This window comes from Chrysemys picta, chromosome 9 (assembly GCF_011386835.1).
Source record: "Chrysemys picta bellii isolate R12L10 chromosome 9, ASM1138683v2, whole genome shotgun sequence".
Classification (NCBI taxonomy): domain Eukaryota; kingdom Metazoa; phylum Chordata; order Testudines; family Emydidae; genus Chrysemys; species Chrysemys picta.
The window spans coordinates 25,821,251-25,843,125 of NC_088799.1; the positions used below are offsets into that span (position 1 = coordinate 25,821,251).

Here is a 21,875-nt window from a genome sequence, read left to right on the forward strand (position 1 = left end):
ATGGTCAGTGCAGATGCAAGCTGCTATGGCCTAGGTGGTATATTGCTGCAACAAAATGTGTCTGAGTGGAAGCCAGTTGCATTTTGTTCTCGCACATTCACAAAAAGCAGAAAGACAATAAGCACAGATTGAAGTGGAATGCCTGGCAAGCTTATGGCCATGTGAGTACTTTTATCTGTGTAACAAATTCAGTCCACACAGAGATCTGAAACAAACCATAACCCCCTGGCAACCCTCATCAATAGACAAGACCTAAATCATGCAGCACTGAAATGCTAACATCTATTGCTAAGGTAGATTATAAGGTAATGCAATTTAACCCAATTGCTAAATATTTTCCAGGAGAAAATCTGGTAGTAACGCACACACTGTCATGGAGACCATGTGATCTCAAAGACGATGGATGCTTTGGACACATACAGATCAATGTCAGAAAAGATGACTCCAGCTACAAAAACAATCTCAGACACACAACTTCAGGAAATTCTAATTAACATTAGGGAACAGCTGGCTCAAGTATCTAAAGGACACTAAAACGACAAGAGATAATTGTCTACACACCGCAAAGTTAAGTGACTCAAAGGGACTCATGATTAGAGGCAATTTTATTGTAATTCCAAATGAAATAAGAGGAGAAATCCTAAACCTCATCCATGAAGGACATCAAGGATTAACTAAATGCTATGAATGGGCCAACCAGTCCCTGTGGTGGCTGGGCATTAGCAAGGACAACGTATCTGTATGTGAACATTGCAGATTTCACATACCAACACAACACGAAGAACCTTTAGTATCACCACCACCTCTCAGACAGACCTTGGAAGAGACTAGCTGCAGATTTATGCAAATTCTGAAGACACCATTAACTCGTCATTGTGGACTGTTTTTCCAGTTATATAGAAATATTGTACTGGAAAGACATAACATGTTGCAGCATTATCAAGAAACTGAAGTGCACTTTTGCTTACTTCAGTATTTCAGTACAGCTAGTAGTGGACAATGGATCACAATTCACTGCAGCAAAATTTAAGATCTTCTGAACAAAATAGGATTTTGATCATATTACTAGCAGTCCACACTACCCACAAGCAAATGGAGTAGCAGAGAGACCTATACAAACAGCCAAGAAAACCCTACAGCAGGAAGGTCTATTTCTTGCTCTTCTGACTTACAGATCAGCACCAATAGTGGCTACTGTATATAGTCCAGCACAACTGATTGGAAAACAATTCAGAACTAGTGTTCCAACTTTGGAAAAGAATCTATTTCCAAAGTAGCCCTACATGGAGGGAGTAGCCAAATCAGCTAAAAGGGTTAAAAGAGCTTAAGAACACTTTTAAATCAGACATCATTCAGACCTGGTGACCATGTTCATGTCCAACTGGATGGAAAAAATGGATGGACAACTCCAATCCTCTACTGTTGGTCTCGATCACATACGATCTCGGCATGCAATTTCTTTCATAAAGAAAACAAATTCTGCATGCAGAACATATGACCTTGGGTAAGTAACTTAGGATACATCTATAACTTAAACCACTATAGCAGGAGAGAGGCTAAAATATTACAGCAATGAACTGTTTTATTACAGAAATGCTTATTAACAAACAATACATTTGCCTAGTTGGTTTTCTGCTTTGAACTTTACAACATTCTTTACAAAAGCCATTAGTTATAGATTACATTTTTCTTTTTAATTTCCCAAAACATCACTAGGTATATAAAAGCATTATGACCATATTTCTCCCAATCCCAATATGATTGTCAGTAGTGGATCTACAAGCTACACTTTATACCACTAACTAAACTAGTTCATCAGGTCACTGGAATACTACTACGTTGGCTAGCCCTCAATGTGAGGAGGATGTCTGCCAAGGGGGGTCATTGGTGGGTTTTTAGGTGGCTGAGGAGCCCAATTCGTGCCCTGCAGATTTTCCCACAGAAGTGACAGGTATAGTCTTGGAGGAGACTTAGTTGTTGGCTGGAGTGTTGTGCCCTTTCTTTTCTCCTTTGTCACTTCTGTCTCACAAGTGGCAAATATTTCATTCTATTACAAAAATTGTACACAATGAAAAGGAAATACAGATATTTAGTGTTAACAAGTATTAGGTTTAACTATCCATCAATAAGTTATCATTTAGGACAACGTCTCACAGGACATAAATCGTGATAAATTGAGCAATTGATATCATTAGCATGCATGTATGCATTTATTTTCCAAACTGTGGTGGTAAGGAGTTGTACGCAAGGGTTTGTTTGGGTTTTTTTGGCATTTTTTTTTTAAAGATGTGCATTTTATGCCCTACAGAAATCAATGGCACATTGGTAGGCAACAAGATAGCAGATTGGTGTACACAAAAATGTCACAGAAAAGAAACATAATCTGGAGGCAGCATAATACAATGGTCACCAGGAAAAAGTCCCTGGCATGTAGACACCACTTTATTATGGAAGAAACAAATTTGGGACATTATCTTTGGGTTATGTAAGAAACAACAGCGGATAGGACATTGCTCTTAAGGTACCAGCCTTTTCCAGGATTGCAAAATGCAAAGAATACAAGAATAATGCTTTTCAGTTAGAGTTCAGGAGTGAAATACTTGGTCCACTGAAATCAGTGGAAGTTTTGCTATTGATGTAAATGGGGCAAGAATTTCACCCCGATTTAATAAAATATAGGCTCTCCAGAAGCAATAGGAAATTCCCTTCCGCTTTCTTTCTAAGTTCCAGCTTCCATTACCTTCACCTTCCCAGCTTCTCAAGCTCATAGCAGAGGTATTGCCTTCCACTGCACTGGGTCCTAATTCCTCCCCTCCTTGCTCAAGAGTGGCAGCAAATACTAAGAGTAGAATTTGTGCCACATTGCACCTGCAGCATATGAACAGCTGATGTGCAGAATACAGAGCAGAACAAACAGGGTAGGCTTAGGGCCTGAGGGACACTGCTGATATTTAAATATTTACTTATTTAATTTAAAACAGCATTTAACTCATCCAAATTATTCCCACTATTAGTCTATGCAAGCACATGCTCTCGTTATGGATATTCCCAAGTCATACTTCAGCTTTCTACCCAGAGTGCTTTTAGTGCGAGAGCTGTTCAAAAAATGTTGCAGGACTATTTTATCATGGGGGGGGGGGGAAAAGGTATATTTAGGGCCAGATTTTCATCTTATGTAAATCAGCATAATTGAAATCAATGAGAATTTGGTCCTCTGTTTCCTTCTCCTTGTAACTGAAATGTTTTTGCTCAGATTTTTGGAACAAGTTCTGGTCTTTGGGAAGAGGCCAGACCCAGAGGATTTCAGCTCAAAAAGGTGAAACATCTAGAAAGTTGCCTTAAAAGGAATGAGAATGAAAACGCTTTTGCTCGAGCAATCACTGTTGCTGCCTCTAGAACTGATTTTAGTTCTTACTACGCACAGCCTCATACTGAATCTGCATCATTAATCCCTACGATAGCAAGGGTATTTTAGGAGAAAGCTATCAATCTTCCAGCCTACAACCTCCTGATGCTTATTTTCTGGTATAGCAATTTTAATTAAGCTACAGCAATATTCTGTACGGAGAGAGAGAGAGAGAGAGAGTGTGTAAGTAAGCAAGCAAGTACGCAGTGTGTTAAATAAGGGGATATATGCCACACGACAAACTGTAGCATTTGAGTATCAGAGGGGTAGCCGTGTTAGTCTGAATCTGTAAAAAGCAACAGAGGGTCCTGTGGCACCTTTAAGACTAATAGAAGTATTGGGAGCATAAGCTTTCGTGGGTAAGAACCTCACTTCTTCGGATGCAAGATGTAGCATTTGAGTTATTTGTCAGTTTTGGGTAAGCACAGAATACAAAGCCAAGAATGAAATCCTGGCTCCTCTGAAGTCAGTGGCAAAACTCCCATTGACTTCAATGGAGCCAGAATTTCACCTCTAGGAGGCAATGCTGTTTTTCTGTTTGCCCTCTGTGGTCTGGCTCATGCCCTAGGCTTTCTGTACACATGGAAGGGAGCGCACTCCCTCCATGGTTTCTTTTTGCCCTATGTGAAAGCCCATCTGCTGGACCCTCCCAGAGTTGAAGGGAGGGGAAGAGGGGCAAGAAGAGCTTTACCAGTGAAAGTGCCATCTTTCACAACACCATTCCCTGCAATCTGGTGGGAGGTAACACGAATCTGAGCTCTCATCTCCCTCTCGTTCCTTTCCATGCCTCTTACAGTGCAAGGGGACCCACCATGCACATAGTTCCTGGTGAAATTGTGCTTCCAGGTCCATGGGCTAGAAGCCAGTGAAGCAGCAGCCATCCTGGCAGTATGGGCTGCCTTAGCACATACATCCTTAGGATCCAAAGAATTGAGGCCTCGCCTGTCCCCCTAAATCCACAATCCTTTCTCTCAAGAGAAGGCAGCTCCAGGAAAACTCTGCAAAGTTTCCTCTCTCCTCCACCACCCTGCCCTGGGCTTCAAAGCAGGAGGAAGAGTTCTGACCTATACTAAAGATACAAAATCCCAGGAGAGTAAAGAGTGATGCTGAGAACTAAGACTGAGAGGTAGGGGCTTATATAGAAGCCTGATAGTAACTATTTTTTTAACTAAAGATAATTAGAATTACTGCCAGTATAAGCTATTTTCTTACATAAGCAGTAATAAGTATGTCATTGTTCAGGACTCTGGCATTAAAAATAGCAATATAAAAATGCAATGCAAGGGCTCCCCCACCCCTTTCTTTTTGTTTAATTTCTCTTTCATAAATGTACTTTGCACATAGTTAGGTATAATGTGTGGGATGTGTTGTTGAGGTTGCCATGGTTTCTCATTTTTAATGAGCTCAGAGACTTTATTATCCAACTAAATACATTCATAATTACTACATCCCTTTTATACCAGAGTCCCTATCCTGCTCCCTACCCTCTAAAAATTGCTGATGGTGAAGGTAAAGACAATAAAACATCAGAGAAAAGCCCACCCTCAAATAGTTGGCAAACAAAAGCTCGGAGAAGTAATAGAAGAACATTAGCACCGATGTTAAGCTTAAGGAACTATTCTGTGTGGTTATAGCTGCCTTTTAAATCAAAACTAAGCATCATATTCTATGAAAGTCTGAAAGATACAATTATAAACTTTGTCTTCATTTTAGAAGATAACTAAAAAAGAAGTTTGACATACATGCCACATGCCATTGTTAATACAAATAACGTTCACTAATAAATATATATATAATAAAACAAGTGTTGCATTCTGTGCAAGAGGCTGAATTGCAATCCACTAGCCGTATTTATATAATTTACATATAGTTGGTGGATGTGACTGCAGTAGAGTGAAAGTTACTGTCTGTTCCATTATTGAACTTCTACATTCTGTTTTTTCTTAAGGAAGCGGCCTAGTGCTTTAACCAATCAGAGAACAGCTTGTCTTTAGAATGAGCACATTGGGACTGCTACCATGTTGCTCCAGCAGGGCAGGAAATGGGGAGAACAGGCTGAGACATAGCTCTGTCCTTCACCTTTCCATGCACCACTAGTGGAGTTGGATGGTGAAGGGAAGGAGTACGTCATCAACCTTTAATGGAATAAACAAACCTCCATTCTGTCCGCTAGAACTTATTATATCAGAATAAACAGGCTGCTCTAGGAGGTGCTGTGCCTCCCTAAGACAAAACGTCTCCAGATGTTTCCCTGTAGGGAGGTGCAGCTCAGGCCTGCCGAAATGCCAGATTTGGCTGAATGCCCCAATGTAGCTCTATGTAAAGAGACTTGGAAACCCTAACATAAGATTCTCAAACTGTGGGTCGGGACCCCTCAGGGGTCACGAGGTTATTACATGGGGGGATCATGAGTGGTTAGCCTCCACCCCAAACCCCGCTTTGTCTCCAGCATGTATAATGGTGTTAAATATATTTTTTAAGTGTTTTTAATTTATAAGGGGGGGTTGCACTCATAGGCTTGCTATGTGAAAGGGGTCAGCAGTAGAGAAGTTTGAGAACCACTGCCCTAATATGAAAGGTAGTACAGAAATGCAAAATGTTCTTTGAGATCAGAATTTTGTGAAATGTCTTCTTTCTGGGTGTAAGTAGGTGAAATATCAAGAGAATCGCCCCTGTGATGGCATTTCACTTCCTCTGATCCCAGCCCAAACTAGGAAGTTCAGAGTCATGTGAGAACAGGGAATAAACCTCATCCCTCCCCTACAAGCAGTAGCCAGTCCTTTTCCAGAAATTAAGGTTTATAGTATTACCAAACCAAAGCATTCAGAAGTCATGAGTCTAGCACAAAAGAAAAAAAAAAAAGGTTTGCTTAAAGGTGTTGTGGGGTTTTTTGTTGTTGTTTTTAAACACAAATGAGCATGTTATTTTTATTTGCTTTCGGGAGGAGTATTTAGTGGTTATGTTTTCAAGCTTTTCTCCTTAACTATGAATATTTGAAAAATTTGAAAGCTAAGATTCTCAAATGTTAACAGGACATCAGGAGACTGACCTTTAAAAAAAAACAGAAAAAAAAAAAAAGGCCACCAAATAACACAAAACTTGCAATAAAATCATGCTGCTAGTTGCCAACGCTACATTTAGTTTCAACTTTGGACTAAAGTCAGTTTTTACTTTATCCACCTATCATAGAATCATAGAATATCAGGGTTGGAAGGGTCATCTAGTTCAACCCCCTGCTCAAAGCAGGACCAATTCCCAACTAAATCATCCCAGCCAGGGCTTTGTCAAGCCGGGCCTTAAAAACCTCCAAGGAAGGAGACTCCACCACCTCCCTAGGTAACGCATTCCAGCGTTTCACCACCCTCCTAGTGAAATAGTTTTTCCTAATATCCAACCTGGACCTCCCCCACTGCAACTTGAGACCATTGCTCCTGGTTCTGTCATCTGCCACCACTGAGAACAGCCGAGCTCCATCCTCTTTGGAACCCCCCTTCAGGTAGTTGAAGGCTGCTATCAAATCCCCCCTCATTCTTCTCTTCTGGAGACTAAACAATCCCAGTTCCCTCAGCCTCTCCTCATAAGTCATGTGCTCCAGACCCCTAATCATTTTTGTTGCCCTCCGTTGGACTCTTTCCAATTTTTCCACATCCTTCTTGTAGTGTGGGGCCCAAAACTGGACACAGTATTCCAGATGAGGCCTCACCAATGTCGAATAAAGGGGAACGATCACGTTCCTCGATCTGCTGGCAATGCCCCTACTTATACAGCCCAAAATGCCGTTAGCCTTCTTGGCAACAAGAGCACACTGTTGACTCATATCCAACTTCTTGTCCACTGTGACCCCTAGGTCCTTTTCTGCAGAACTGCTACCTAGCCATTCGGTCCCTAGTCTGTAGCAGTGCATGGGATTCTTCCGTCCTAAGTGCAGGACTCTGCAATTGTCCTTGTTGAACCTAGTTCATCTATCCCTAGTTCATATTCAAATCTGAGTTTTTGATTTATATATAGCGCCAGTACACTGGAGGTAAGGTTGAGAATGAGCAGAACTTTTTTAAATGGCTGTTCTGAAGTCGCTTTGGTAACAACAGGGCTAAATTAATTTAAACTATCAGTCAGCTACCCATTAAAAGTGAATTTATGGAAACCCAGCTATTTCTGTTTAAGTAGCTGCTCTTTCAGGCTTCAGTATGATTTTCACAGCCAAATTCTGCTTCAAAAGTTTAATGTTAGAAATTCTAGATATTTCAAATGCTTCTGGTCATGAATGATTGATTACATCTGTAAATTAAAAACTCTGGGACACCAGTATCGACCAAGAGATAAAAGACACTCCTTTAGAAAGACATTACAAAGCAGTATAAAATCATTTCAGGGGGAAAAAAAAAATCAATAGACTTGGCCTTACCTTTAAAGCAGCCTTCACAAAACAAAGTGACTCTTCGTTTTGCTCTGTTTACTAGAAAGAAAAAAAATGTCAGCAAATGCTTTCCCAGACTAGGAGTTCTATGGTACATATACCCTTCAGATAACTATTGTTTCCCCCAATGGAATATTCCCCAATATTAATTTACATATATTTAAGAAAATGCAATGTAATAAGTTAAGCACTACTGTTGTTCCTCACAGAACTGTCTTTCTACAAAAACTATTTAACATTGCACTAGTAAACAACACTTTGAACCTAATCCAAAATCCAATGGAAAGCCTAACTTCAATGGGTTTCTGATCTGGCTTTTGGTGTTTGATCCTACACTATTCAAGCCAATGGGAATTCTTCCACTGACAAACAGGAGCAGGATCATACAAACACAAATATTTAAAGTATGTGTTAATATGCAATCTAAAATATTAGCCGGAATTCTACCATCAAATCCACACTGGGATCCCCAGATCTTGCTTTATTTCTTCTTATTTTAACGCGAGTGACAATCTCTGCACTTTGGGATTCATTACAGTGAATCTCCAGGTCTGTGTGTTTTCCTACTCTCCAATGATAGAGAATTGTTTGACCAAATGTAGGGCTAATTTAAAAAGATAAAGCCTCAATAATTACTCATTGTGGCTAATGTAAATGGTCAAAAAATGGAATTTATTGTATTGTCTTTGTTTCTCACTGGAACATTTTTTCCCCAAGTGAACTTGATAATCAGCTTTGTTATGTTATATGCTATTGTTTGAAACACACTGATCTGGAGGGACTATTTTGAGTTTAATGCCAACTTCAACTGGAATAACCTGAACTTCTGAGCCTCTATAGAAAATAATTGTTTTATTATTTGTATTATGGTAGCAATCCGTGTGCTAGATGATATCCATGTATAGACAGGAAGACACCCCCTGTCCTGAAGATCTTGCAGTTTAAGGGCCCAACCCCGCAAACTCTTAAGCACATGTTTAATTTTAATGGGAAATACTCATAGTGCATGATGAGACTACTCTTCATTCTCCATGAAAGTAGTGACTTACCTCTGTACTACTGGGCATCTGAATAGCAACTCAGAATCACGTCTGCCCGATATTTGCCTTTGCAGCAGGTAAGGAGACACCTCCGCTTTTAGACGTGCAATACACAGAATGGTGAGGTCTCCTTTCACAGGCTACAACGAATGTTACACATTGCGTTTAGTCAGAGATCCAGATGTAAACTCTAACACTGAGGGATATTTTGCATAGACTGCTGAGAATCTTTGGGAATTTTGATTCTATAAACAAATGGAAGGATTGCAGTGGAAAATACAGCGTTTTGTGGCACATAGAATACATGTCATTTAAGTCAAAGTCATGGCATTGGCTTTCCAGTGTTGACATGCTATTTAGGCTGCCATCCATCCCACAAGCTATCAAAGTGACATAAATTCCACTGCCCTGTTAGTGCTCAATTGTGCTATTTAGGCACCGGCTATGTCAGGGGCAGTGCAGCGCTCCAGCTCCCCAGTGGAAACTCCAGGAGGCTTTTTTTTTTGCATGGATGCAAGGAGTGTATGCCAACCTTATGGGGATGCATATTGTTGGTTACTGAAAGATGAGTAATTCTTGCCTGATCACATTCAGTATGGGGAAACAAACATATATTTGGTGCTTCAAAAGGGTAATTTCCCCAAAGCTGAAGAACATTATGAGCACAGTCATAGAAGTGTAGGGCTGGAAGGGACCCCAATAGGTCATCTAGTCTAGTCCCCTGAACTCAAGGCAGGGCTAAGCAATAGCTCTTTATTGGGAGGACACATTTATAAAGAAAAATGTGAATGAAAATTGATAGCCAAAAAGCCAAGTTTGCACATCAAAAAAGAGGACAACTTTGGCTAAAAGCCTGTCCTGGATAGTGGTGAAGTGAAGGCAGCAATTAGAAATAAAGCAATAACCTAATATATCTGAAAAGAGGGAGAGAACAATCAAAGTAAAGTTTGCCGTGCTGAAAACTGATCAGAGAAACTAAAGACATCAGAGAAAAATCCATGGCTGGCAGCACTAAAGACAATAAGGAACAGTTTTAAGTATATTAGGAACAAAAATAATCCTCGCAATGGTATAGGCCCATTACTAGATGGATATGGTAAAGTTGTTATTAATGTGGAAGAGGCAGAAGCATACTCATACCACATGAAGATGAAGTACTTTTCAGTCTATTAGTAACCAAGGAGGTATCTCCTAGGGATAGACATTTTTAAATCAGCAGGCCAAGATAGTTTGTACCCAAGAATCCTAAAAGGGTTGGCTAACTAAATCTCTGGTTCAAGAGGTTAATTTTTAATAAATCGTGGAAAACTGGAGAAACTCCAGAAGTCTGAGTGCCAGTGTTGTGCCAATATTAAAAAAAAAACAAGTGATATGACTTGATAAGTGTACACTGTTTTGGCTGATGTCAGTCCTAGGCAAAATAATGGAAAAGCTGATATGAGATTCAATTGATAAAGAATTAAAGGATAGGGATATAATTAACTCCAGTCAACATGGTTTATGGAAAACAGGTATTGTCAAACAAGCCTGATTTCATTATTTCTTGAAATTACAGATAATATATTTAGACTTTTGTAAGGTGTTTGACTTAGTACTGAACAACATTCCGATTAAAATTAGTACTATACAAGGTTAATAGAGCACACATTAAATGAAGAAAGAACTGGTGAACTGACAGACCTCAAAAGGTAGTTGTCCAGCCAGAATTGTCAACAAGTGTGGTGGGTATTTCTCGTGGAGTTCTGCAGAAATCAATAGTAGCTCTGATGCTATTCAACATTTCCATCAATGATCAGGAAGTAGATATAAAAATCATTCCTGATAAAGTTTGCGGAAGATACAAAGATTGGCAGAGTGGTAAAAAATGAGGATGGGGCAGTCAGAGCATTCTGGATCATTTGGCAACCTGCAGCCATTGACCAAACTCTGTTTTTAATGCAGCCAAATGCAAGGTTACATTCCTTGTTCCTAGATAGGCAAGCCACACCTATCCTGGAAAGCAGCGATTCTGAAAAGGATTTAGGAGTCATAGTGGAAAACATGCCCAGCCTGATGCTGTGGTAGAAAGGGCTAGTGCAATCCTTGAATGTGTAAACAGGGGAGCAGGAGTAGTGAAGTGATTTTATCTCTGTATACAGTGCTGGTGTCCACATTTTAAAAAGGATGTTAAAAGATTGTGGAAAATGCAGAATAGAGCCACAAAAATGACTTGAGGGCTGGAGAAAATGTCTTACAGCAAGAGACTTAAAGAGCTCCATCTGTTTAGCTTATCAGCAAGCAGACAGAAGTGACTTGATTATAGTGTCTAAGTACCGTCATGAGGCGAAAATACCAGGTATTAATCTAGCAGAGAAAGGCATAAGAAGAACCAATGATGGGAAGCTGAAGCCAGACAAGCTTAAATTAGAAATTTTAAAGACAGTGAGGGTGATTAACAAGAAAAAACTACCAAGGAAAGTGGTGGATTCTTCATCACTTTATGTCTTCAGATCTGGATGCCTTTCTGCAAGATATGCTCCAGTTGGTCCCAAGTTATTGGGCTCAATATAGTGGTAACTGGATAAAGTATAATGTCCTGTGATTGATAAGAGATCAGACTAGATAGACTAACGATCCCATCTGCTCTTAAGCTCTGAGTCGATGACAATACACTTTCATACATGCTTGCAGTGCAGTGTGAGGGGGGGGGGGGGCGGGGGAGTTACATCTCTGCTTTTGCTCTCTCCATTCCTTTTAGGTAGTAATACTCAAGAGAAGTAGTCCAGTAGTCAAGTTTTTGTTGTTGTTGTTGTTGTTGTTTGTTTTTTGGGGAGAGGGGCAGTATCAAGACCCTAATTTCAAAGAAACTGCCTGATGACACATTGTCACTGTTGAGCATTTTGAAATATGAGCATTACCATCACCCCCTTCCCGAATTCATAAGCCAGTTCACAGGGAAACCACTTTCACTGAATGTCAGTTATTTTTAATGAAAACTTCACACTAATATTTGGTAATGGAACATTAGCTAGGAAGTACATATGTGATGTCTGTATTAGCAGTGTATCTTGCTAGTATGCCCCCCTTCATTCCCCTGAACCAAGACACAAGTCATTTTCTTCTTGTACTCTCAGAGCATGCTCACTTAAGTTCTTACATATTCACCCATGAGAATTACTTTTCATATGTTAGTTTTGAGCAGGGGGTTGGACTAGATAACCTTCTGAGGTCTCTTCCAACCCTGATATTCTGTGATATTGGACAGTTAGACAAATAACAGATTATAAACCAAAAGACAGTCAGGTGTTTTCCTCATTCACTATTTGTTTTCTTTTATGCTTCTCATTGTTTATTTTCCATGCTAGCTATCAGTGCCTAGCTGCAGTTTGTAGGACTTTACTTTTCATTTAGCCTCAACACTTAGCCTCCACATAGGTAGCTGGCTGGGGGAAGACATTGCAAACAAAAATGACACCAATGAGGCATAAATACAAGGGATCCACAAAGAAGAAATGAAGTAATGGAATGCTGCAGAAGCAGTAGACAGAAGACATTAGTAAGAAGCTAGAGTTGTGCATCGATTCCTTAGACCCCACTAAGCACCCAGGGGCATTAGTAAACATTGTCAGTGGTAGAGGGCACCATCATCAGTCAACGTAGATGACACATTTACAATTGGAATTCACAAAATACAAGAATTTGAATGTGGCAGGGCCAGCTCCAGGTTTTTTGCCACCCCAACACAAAAAAACAGGGTGCCGCCCCTTGAAAAGAGCCTCCCCCAAAGGTTCTATGACAATACCAAGGATAGCAGAGACAATGGCAGTGACAGAACAGCACGCACAAGTTGGTCCAAAGATATTTGATACTAACCTTATCTATTCAAGAGTGACAGGCCTATGAAAAAGTTCATGAGAGGTTGGCATCAAAAATATTTTGTTACTTGAGTTAACTCTTGTACCAACCTCAACGTTCACTGATTCTGGTGACAAACGAATTGCTGAAGCTAAGTCTAAGGCAGTGGCATAGGCAGGTGGAGGGAACAGGGGGAGCATAAAAAAAAAAGGCGTCACCTGCTGCAGCGCTTTTGCTGACTGGCCATGTCTATATGTACCGTGCTGGACCAGTACAGCTGTGCTGCTGCAGCATGTTTGGTGGAGACACTCTATGCTGACAGGAGAGAACTCTCTTGTCAGCATTAAAAAAACCCATCTTCGCAAGCAGCATTAGCTGTATCGTCACGAGAAGCTCTACATCTACAAAGTTAGCGCTTTGCACACAAATGCTTATGTTGGTGTAACTTATGTCACTCACGGGGGTGGAATATTCACACCCCTGAGAGACATAGTTATACCAACATAAGCGGTAGTGTAGACATAGCCTAACCTAAAGAAGATGCAGTAGACAGATGTGTCAACTAGACCTACTTTACAAGAAGTCACGTGTACAGTCAGAGATGGTTCCACAATTCTTTGGGGGGTAGTATACTGGCCAGCAAGTGATATCAAGGACTTTGTGACCCATTTCAGAGTCTACCTTGAACATAAGCTAGCAGCCAGTGTTGTATACCTTGGTTTTGACAGGTACAAAGAGTATAATAAGTTCTAGCGGACAGAATGGAGGTTTGTTTATTCCATGTCTAACACTTTAGAATGATTTCATCTAGTTAAACAGGAGTTAGACTCTTAACACAGCACTACCCAGGTGAAATGTCCCCTTATTGAGGCTACTCAAAGTTCAGGTTAGTAAATACATCTCATTTCATCCATGTCCATTCCTGTTGCATTTCTGCACATAGAACAAAAAAGGTCCTGTTTTAAATGCAGTCTCTTATCTAAAAAGGAATTTGGTGAATATTCTTTTCAATTTGGTATTTCACATGAAGAACTGTAGCATTTGTACATAAATGGCTTGAATTATTTTTGGTTTTGAAAACAGTTTTAAAAAGACAAACAAACATTCAGTTTTAGTTTGTTTTCATATAAATATGCGGCTTCAAATCTACTGCTTTAGTATAACGTTTATATAAAGGAAACCTCTCCAAGGCTCAAGGCCATACCATCAGTTACAAAAATGAAATTAGATCTCCTACACAACAGTCCTCTTCCCACACATCTGATTTCTCTCCATTTACTAGGCAACATACAAATACCATGAAAGGGTTTCAAATATGGGGAGACTCTGAAATGACCACTTTGACATGCATTTTCTATAGTGTTTTGAGACAAGTATGTTTGTAATATACTATTAGCTGATTATTTCAGAGAGAGAAACTAGCAAAGTACTAGAAAAAAAATCATCAGATCCCCCTCAAATACAATACATGACAATTGTGGAACATCTAATTTTTGTGAAGTGTTTCTGAATATTTTTATGGGAAAACATTTAAAAAAAATCCGCATTAGTAAAGCATGCATAAGGGTAATTTAATTCCTCAATTGACTGGTATTTTTCTCTTAAATATATTAAAACAGTTCTCCCAAAATATTACAAGTATACAGCCAGGTACACAGGTCAACACAGACTGTTCCCAATGTTCAGATGTGAGAGTCAGGCACTGTGGTAAGGCACATGCGCTACTAAGTGTTATTCCTGTGATCATAAATTGTTCCTGTCTTCTTAGGCACAGCAGTCAGACAATTTAGTGTTTTTTAAAATTAGAAGAAAAAAGGCAGGATTGCATGCAGAAGACTACACCAATGAAGCTTATCAACTGAGGCCCTGCAAAGGGATGGACGCAGGCAACCTGGTGCTCATATGATGCCCCACTGACTTTATTGACTCCAGTGACTGCCCATCCTTCCTTACCAGGCCACAGGCTCCCTCTGCTCTCCTTTGAACTCCCCAGGATCCCAGGATCCTCCTGCTCCCTCTTATACCCTCTCATCAAGGGAGAGGCCCCCCTCTCCTCTCCCTTTTTACCAGGTCATGATTCCCCATCTGCTATCTCTTTGAAATCCCTCCTCTACTCTGCCTCAGCTTTTCCTTGCTAGGCCACAAGTGCTGCTCTTGAAGTGGGGGTGGGGTGAGTCTTCACTAAGGCTACTTGGCTTCTTTGGCCTTGTCTAGACTGAGGCTATGTCTCCCCCCTTCCCCCCAACAAACAAGTGGTTTGTATTTTACCTCAAGATAAAGCCATCTGTTTGTTCAGTGAAGACAATCTGAGGCTCTCACTTAAAGAAAACCATGCTTGGGAGTTTGCTTCACTGAGCCTGACTGAGAACAAGGACTTGGAGAAGTTCTAGGAGGGAGAGAAATTGCTTAGTACAATAAGCTAGGAGAAATAGGATGAAATTTGACTGGATATCATAATTTTCTGGGCAGGGAGCCTGTTCCTAGGATTTAACTGATAGTTTTATAACCAATGTTGGGACAAATCAAAGTTATTCATTCACAGGAGGCGGCAGTTTTTACACCATTGTGTACACGCTCCATGCTACCTGAAAGCCTGAAAGTAACTATATTTCTCTCATCCTTTTTGGACAGGTACGCAGTAGCAACCCTAGAGCAGAAGTTTGGATAAAATAGGAATGCAAGATCAGGCTGTAGTTTAATAATTCAACACTTCTACATGCTGTGTAACAATAACAGGATTTGTAGCAAATACTGCTTAATTAAGGGAGAATTTGTGTGTGGCATTTACAAAATTGTTCACTCTAATTATTCTCGGTATATTGCCAACCATATGATGAGCTTTTCCAGGAAGAGTGCTTGTTGCCTTGACAATGGAGAACAAAATTTAATTGTAGGGTGGAACCTTTAAATAATGGTTATATTAGAAATACTTTGTAAATTGCTTTTCATTGAGGTTCTCAAGTCTAAAAGGCCGCAGTCTCAAATTCTGTGGGTAAAAATGTTCCCTGCCACTACAAAAAGGCAGATTATGGTTTAATTGTACAACATTATGTAGTTTAAATTTGTATTAAATGGACATTGTGAGCTCATTATATGTCCAAAATTTGGGATTTGAAAACAAAATAAAATCATGGAAAAATTTCAGTGTTTTTTTACTTGATTTCAGTAAGAAATGAACTTATTAAAAAGGATAATCTTTCCTCCCATACTGTATGGATCCCAAACTTTGTAACCTCAGATTAATACATGGTGTAAGCTAGTGGGGCCGTTCCTTTGTGTCTGCGTCTGGGGAGGAGGGGCCACGCCTCCTCGCAGTTTGGGTCTGCTCCAACCTTCTCGAAGCAGACCAAGAGCGGGGAAATTAGCGATTCACAAGGGGGTCCATCCCTCAAGCAGGGCGGGCCATACCCAGTCTGGGCTCTGGCTGGTGACCTGGGTGGGCTGCAGCTGTCTATTCACCCAGCCCTTAAGCAGGGCAGGGCCGCTACCAGTTAAGGCTCTGGCCTGCAATCAGGCAGAGCTGCTGTAGTTTATTTCCCCGCCTTTAAGCAGGGCAGGGCAGCCAGGGCTCTGGCCTGCAATCAGGCAGAGATGTCATACCAGCTCAGTGTAGGGGCTCAGGCAAGGGGTTGAGCTGAGGAGCACAGGCCTTCTGGCCTATAGAGGGAGGAGTACCGCCACCCCAGGGGTGCGGTGACAGGGGGGACATGGGCCCACCCAACTCCACTGCATCCCAACCCAGGGCCCTATCAGTGGCAGAGCAGTCTGTCACTAGGTCAGCGGGGATCCGCCTGCAACATGCTGACCTGGTTTCAAGCTCGCTCTCCACCAGACTACTGCCTGGTTCCCCTCGGTTGCTTCCTTCTCTCCCCCTCAGGCGTACCTGTATCCAGAGGTTGGCCTCAGTCTCCCCCTGGGTACACTGGCAGTTCCTCCACATCAGGAATGTCAGGGCTCCCTGGAAGCTCAGTCTCTCCCGGGCAACAGAGGTTTTTCCTGGCGCTCCACTCCAGCGGTGGGGAAGAAGCATCTGTCTCCTCCAGCAGCTCCCTTCTAATTGATCTGCTGGGCCAGTCTTTTATATTTCCTCTTCCTGTCCCGCCCCTCTGCTTCCAGCATGCGGGGCATGGCCCTCTCAGCTCCACCCATCAGGCGGCTTGCAGAGCTGCCTCTGAGGGGGGCCACACCTCACCACATGGGAACAACGAAGTTCAAATAATTACAAAGAGAAAGACGTTGATGTTTTTCTAGCAGTATGAAGTGCAAGACATTAATGGCCAGCTTATTGAAAATGGTGATTTTTTTTTTAAGAACTTTAGGTTATTTAAACCTAATGTATAGTCAGTTACATAAAATAATATTAAATAAATGCAAAGGTGGCAAAGTCAAGCACTGAAAAGATAAGAAATTCCAGAATTAAAGAGTCCCATGAAGCCTTAATTTGGCCTCCTTTTGTGTATTCATTGAGACAGTTTTTAATTACATGATCACATTTTTCCACATACTTTCTTAATTAAAAAACCTTGAAAAAGAAAACCAAACTAATTCTATCATGTGATCCTATACTGATCATCAGCTTCGATCATTGGTAGGGTTCAGACTTCGATTCAAAACACAAATATCTCTGCCACTTGAGTTTATGGAGTAAGTGGTAGCAATAGTAGGTTGTCATCCTCTATGTGGACCAGCCTGCAGTGGAGAATGAGACATTTTGCAGTGAGTTTGACAGCTATTTGCTGACAGCAGGGGATGTAGAGACTCAAGACTTTTGGGTTCCATTCCATGTTTTGGAGGGGAATGTGTTCTAGTGGTTATAAGGCATTATCCCCCTGGGCTCCTAGCCCATCTCTGTCCCTTACTGCTCCTATTCAATCCCCACCTCCCCCCACACAGTCCAACTCCTCCCTCCCTTTTCCTCTGCTCCCATTCACCTCCCACATACCATGGCTCCTCTTTCCCACCCTCAGGGTCCTGCAAACCCACATTTTTATCCCTCTGTATTTGGAACAGGTGCTTCCACTGCTTCCTCCTCACTGGCTGGGCACCAGCGAGGTCAACATTGAGAGCACAGAACAGTCTCCCTACTGTCAGTTCTGGTGCCTGGCACTACAGTGGCCCCTAGAAGCAGGATGTGCAATTGCAAGAGAAGTCCTTCTCAACCCCAGGACACAGCATGCTCAGTTGCTCTGCAATGTTGGCATATATGCAGTCATATATAGGAGCTGTGAGGTGATGGAGCATGCTCAGTGCAGATGGAATTGTCAGAGATGTTAGCTGCCCAATGCTAATGAGTCTGAGCATGAACAGATTTCTCGGAGGCTCATAACCTAGTCAAATTTGGCCACATTTTCACATGAATGGCAGGAGGCATATCTGACACAGTTAAACCCCCTGCAACGTTTAAATCCCTGCTTCAAAGTATTGAGAACTTCTCAATGAAACAGTTGTAATATTTTTAACAGTCATAAGCAAACATTTTTTTAACATTGTTCAGAGAAATGACTGAACAATTTTAGCTGAAACTTAAAAAACCCCCCCCTCCCCCCCAAGGCAGGCACCCAGCATGAAAATTTTCATCCAGAATTTTGAGAGGTTGGCAAAGTTGAAAGCAACTGAAAACAGCACCTTATAATGGGAAAGATCTGGCAATCTTAACTATAGGTGGCACTACTAGCCCTAGTTAGCACCACATGGAAGGATTTTTTTTTTTAAAGTGACATTTATTTTGACAGTGTCTAAATATTTTTCATATTTTTATTACGACTTGATAAGTTGTTTGTCATCTCATTAATGGTCAAGAGAAAATAATAATGAATATGTGTTGCTATAATTAATATTACCAAAAGAAAATAGTTTAACATCTCTTTTTTAATTGAGAGTGACAAATTTTGAATTGCAGTTGAAACCATCTTTGATTTGAAGAATGAACTAATCTAAGAGTTCGGAAATTATTTTCAAGAGTTTAATAATTGCTAGGACTTCTCACTGAATATTTATGATGTGTATAATGGAGGGACAAATTAGTTTTTGTTAGAAAAATCTCTGTTAAAATTCAAAGTATTCTGTCACCAATGTAAAGGTTTAGATGGGTGCTATACTACTGGAATTTCAATGAAGTTACACTGTAGACCTGGATGTGTATCCAGAGATATTAAGGTACCATATAAAGGAAAAGTAGCAGAACCTGACTAGTATGATGTAACTGCTTATTTACTGGTGTGCATCTTAAAATACAAACTTGTTACACCCAGATCTTGAGATGGGCAGGCACTAGGGTCCAAGTAGTCAGGGGGAATTTTGCCTAAATTGGACAGAGTTTCATAAAAAGTCCTCTGTGGTTTATAACCCTTTTGAGCTAGGACCAGGTTTGAGTCAATTTGAATGATTTTACGCATCAAAAATTGTCAGATTTGTGGTTTTGCTTGATTTGAATATGGAACCTCCTCACCTTGCAAGAATGAGACCATAAGTCACATTTGCAGACCAGGAACCAATAGTAGCATTGAGAATCCATCAGATTTTCCACAAAACCTTTAACACAGGGTTTTAAAGCAGTCTTGGTGCCCACAGGTTCCTCTCTGGGAGGAAAGCATTTAACACTGTGTCCTAAATACAGTTATTAGAGCTGAACCTAAAATCTGGGGGAAAGGGGTGTTAAAAGTCAACCTCAAACATTTTTTGTCACCAAAATGAAAACCCAAAAGACTGATTTCGGGTTCAATGTAAAGTTTCATTCAACAGAAAATGACTGTTTTCAGGTTTTTGTTTTGTTTTGTTTATTTCTGGATATTCCCCCCCCCCACCCTCTTGTTTTTAAAATACATCTAGCTAAATTTCAAAAAAGAAATGTCATTTCAAAATAAAGTGTCAAAATGTTTCATGTAGAAAATACCAAATTGAAATATTTTGCCTTTTGAATTCATTAATAGTTTTTGTTGATCTCAAACTGCATTTTTCAGCAAATAAACTATTTGTCTAAAATTTTGCCCAGCTCTAATGGGGATTTCATGAACAAGATAGATACTGTTTAGCTCAAAAACTCTGCTCAGTACCAACCAGAGTGGAGAGTACTTTGTTTCTGATTGAAAGTAGGCACCCCTCCTCCCCCGCATCTCTCTCTTCCTCTTTTATTTTCAAGATTCCAAACCTCCATATCCCCTAATCAGCTGTGCTCTTTCAGGTCTTTTAATGCAGCAATGTGCCATTCATCTAGTACAAAGACTTATGGCTGAATTCTCCTCCTTTCACCAGCATAAATCAGGACTAGCTCCACTGAAATTAATGGAATTAAACTAGGATAAAGTCTGTGAGATCAGAATCAGATCCTTAGTATTCTCAACCTGTGAGAAATAATATTGTAACAGAGGCCCAAAAGAGCAGCAATCCCCCACTAAAAAATAATCTCAGAGGTGTATAGATACTAGCAGTCTATTGAACAGTGATAGTCAAGGTCAAAGTGAGCCCTGCTAATCTGTTCCTATAACAAAGAATTTCATAGTTGAACAACTCTTTAAGATGTCACTAAAAATTAAAAAAAACATAGGACAAAAAGAGGGCACATGTTCTCCACTAGTTTTGAAATAGCTACAAGTTCAGACACATAGTGACCTTCCAAAAAAGGCAAAATATGTATTTGGTTTTGGCCCAGATAGCAAACAGAATATCATTCAAATAATTTTCATTGAAAGATCAAAAAGGATCCATTTACAGGAAGCACTGTATACTCTCTCCTATGACCAAAGGGTTGAGAATCATTCAACAAAACTACAATTTAAACCTAGGATTAGTGAAATAAGTAAAGGATCACCATCCGAATCTTGATTCGCCCACTAACCATCTGCTGCCTGGAGGCTATATTCCCAGTAGTTCAGCTGAGACATGCAAAAACCCAAACCAATCCCAAAACGAACAATCCCCCCTCCAAAACTGGTTTAATATAATGATCCCATTAGCTTGTCCACAATATCTGTTATAATTTGATTAGCCTCATGGACAGACTGTGTGTGTGTTTATGTGCAATAATGAATGACTAAAGACACTGCCACACAGTAAAGAATTACTCCATTCTTTTGGTTAAGTTGCAGCCTTTTACATGTCTCAAGGCCTGCAATCTGCTATTAGCACTAGAGCTGGTTGGGAATTTTGACAAAACATTTTGTCTGAAAATGCTGATTTGTCAAAACCAAAACCTTTTGCAGAAAAATATCAGTTTCAACAACAACAAAAATTTGTCAGGAAGATTTCTCTGGTTCAGGATGGAGTTTCTGATCAAGAGCCAATAGCCTGATAGTGAGGGCACTCACATTGGATGTGGCAGAGCAGGGACTTGAACCTGAGTTTTCCACATCCCAGGTGAGTGCGCTGGCTATTCTGCAGTGTGAGTGTCTTTTTTTTTTGTGTGTGTGAAAAAAATCTAAAGGTTTCCATTTCATTCCAGTGTAGACTAAAACCTAGTTTGAAACCCTCCAATTTTTTGCAAAAACATTTTTTCCAGCCATCACTAATTAGCACTCTGTTATAAACAGATACACTAAGCAGTTACAGATATGTTTACATCACTGCAATAAAGTCCTGTATAAGCAGGTATTTATCGGATTGTACTGTATTGAACAGACAAGTTCTAAAGTAAACGTTCTCAAACTTTGCTTAGTCTGACCCACATCTTAACAGCGATATTGTCTCCTATGACACGCTTCCTCTCATTGATGTTTTTTCAGACCACTCTCCTTTTGCAATCCTATAACATTCCTTGGCAAGGACAGCAATTTGCCTGCATGGAAAAAAAAGTGATACAAGGGAAGTATCCAATGTATCACTTTTCTCCATGCAGGAAAACCACCACCAGGTGACCAGCCACAAACTACCAGCAAGTGGTCTGCAGACCACAGCATAGGAACCACTATTTAACATATTTGTATTTTATGAAGGCTATATAAGCATTGAACAAAGGGTGTGAAAAGGAGAGGGACAAACTCCAGTTTAGAAAGTCCAACAGCACTTTCCATTTTGATACATTTAACATATAAATATATTTGTTTTTCCCCATATGTACAGCCCCACCCTACACTTACTACCTGAGGTCACAGGCAAGACTCCCATTGTGTTCAATATATCTGGACCAGTCCCCCAACCAGGATTTCTGCCAACGTCCTGAAAGGTTGCAACCTCACCATGGTTT

General features: G+C 40.4%; 1 long non-coding RNA gene across 1 annotated transcript in view; it reads right to left on the bottom strand.

Annotated features, from left to right (window-relative positions):
• The window catches only part of LOC135973660 (uncharacterized), a 93,937-nt gene that overhangs the window by 24,020 nt on the left and 48,042 nt on the right, over positions 1-21,875 (bottom strand). The window contains exons 2-3 of the long non-coding RNA XR_010590602.1: positions 8,873-9,003; positions 7,812-7,862 (exon numbers count right to left, since the gene is read on the bottom strand). This is a non-coding gene — a long non-coding RNA (uncharacterized LOC135973660). The remainder of the gene's footprint in view (positions 1-7,811; positions 7,863-8,872; positions 9,004-21,875) is intronic.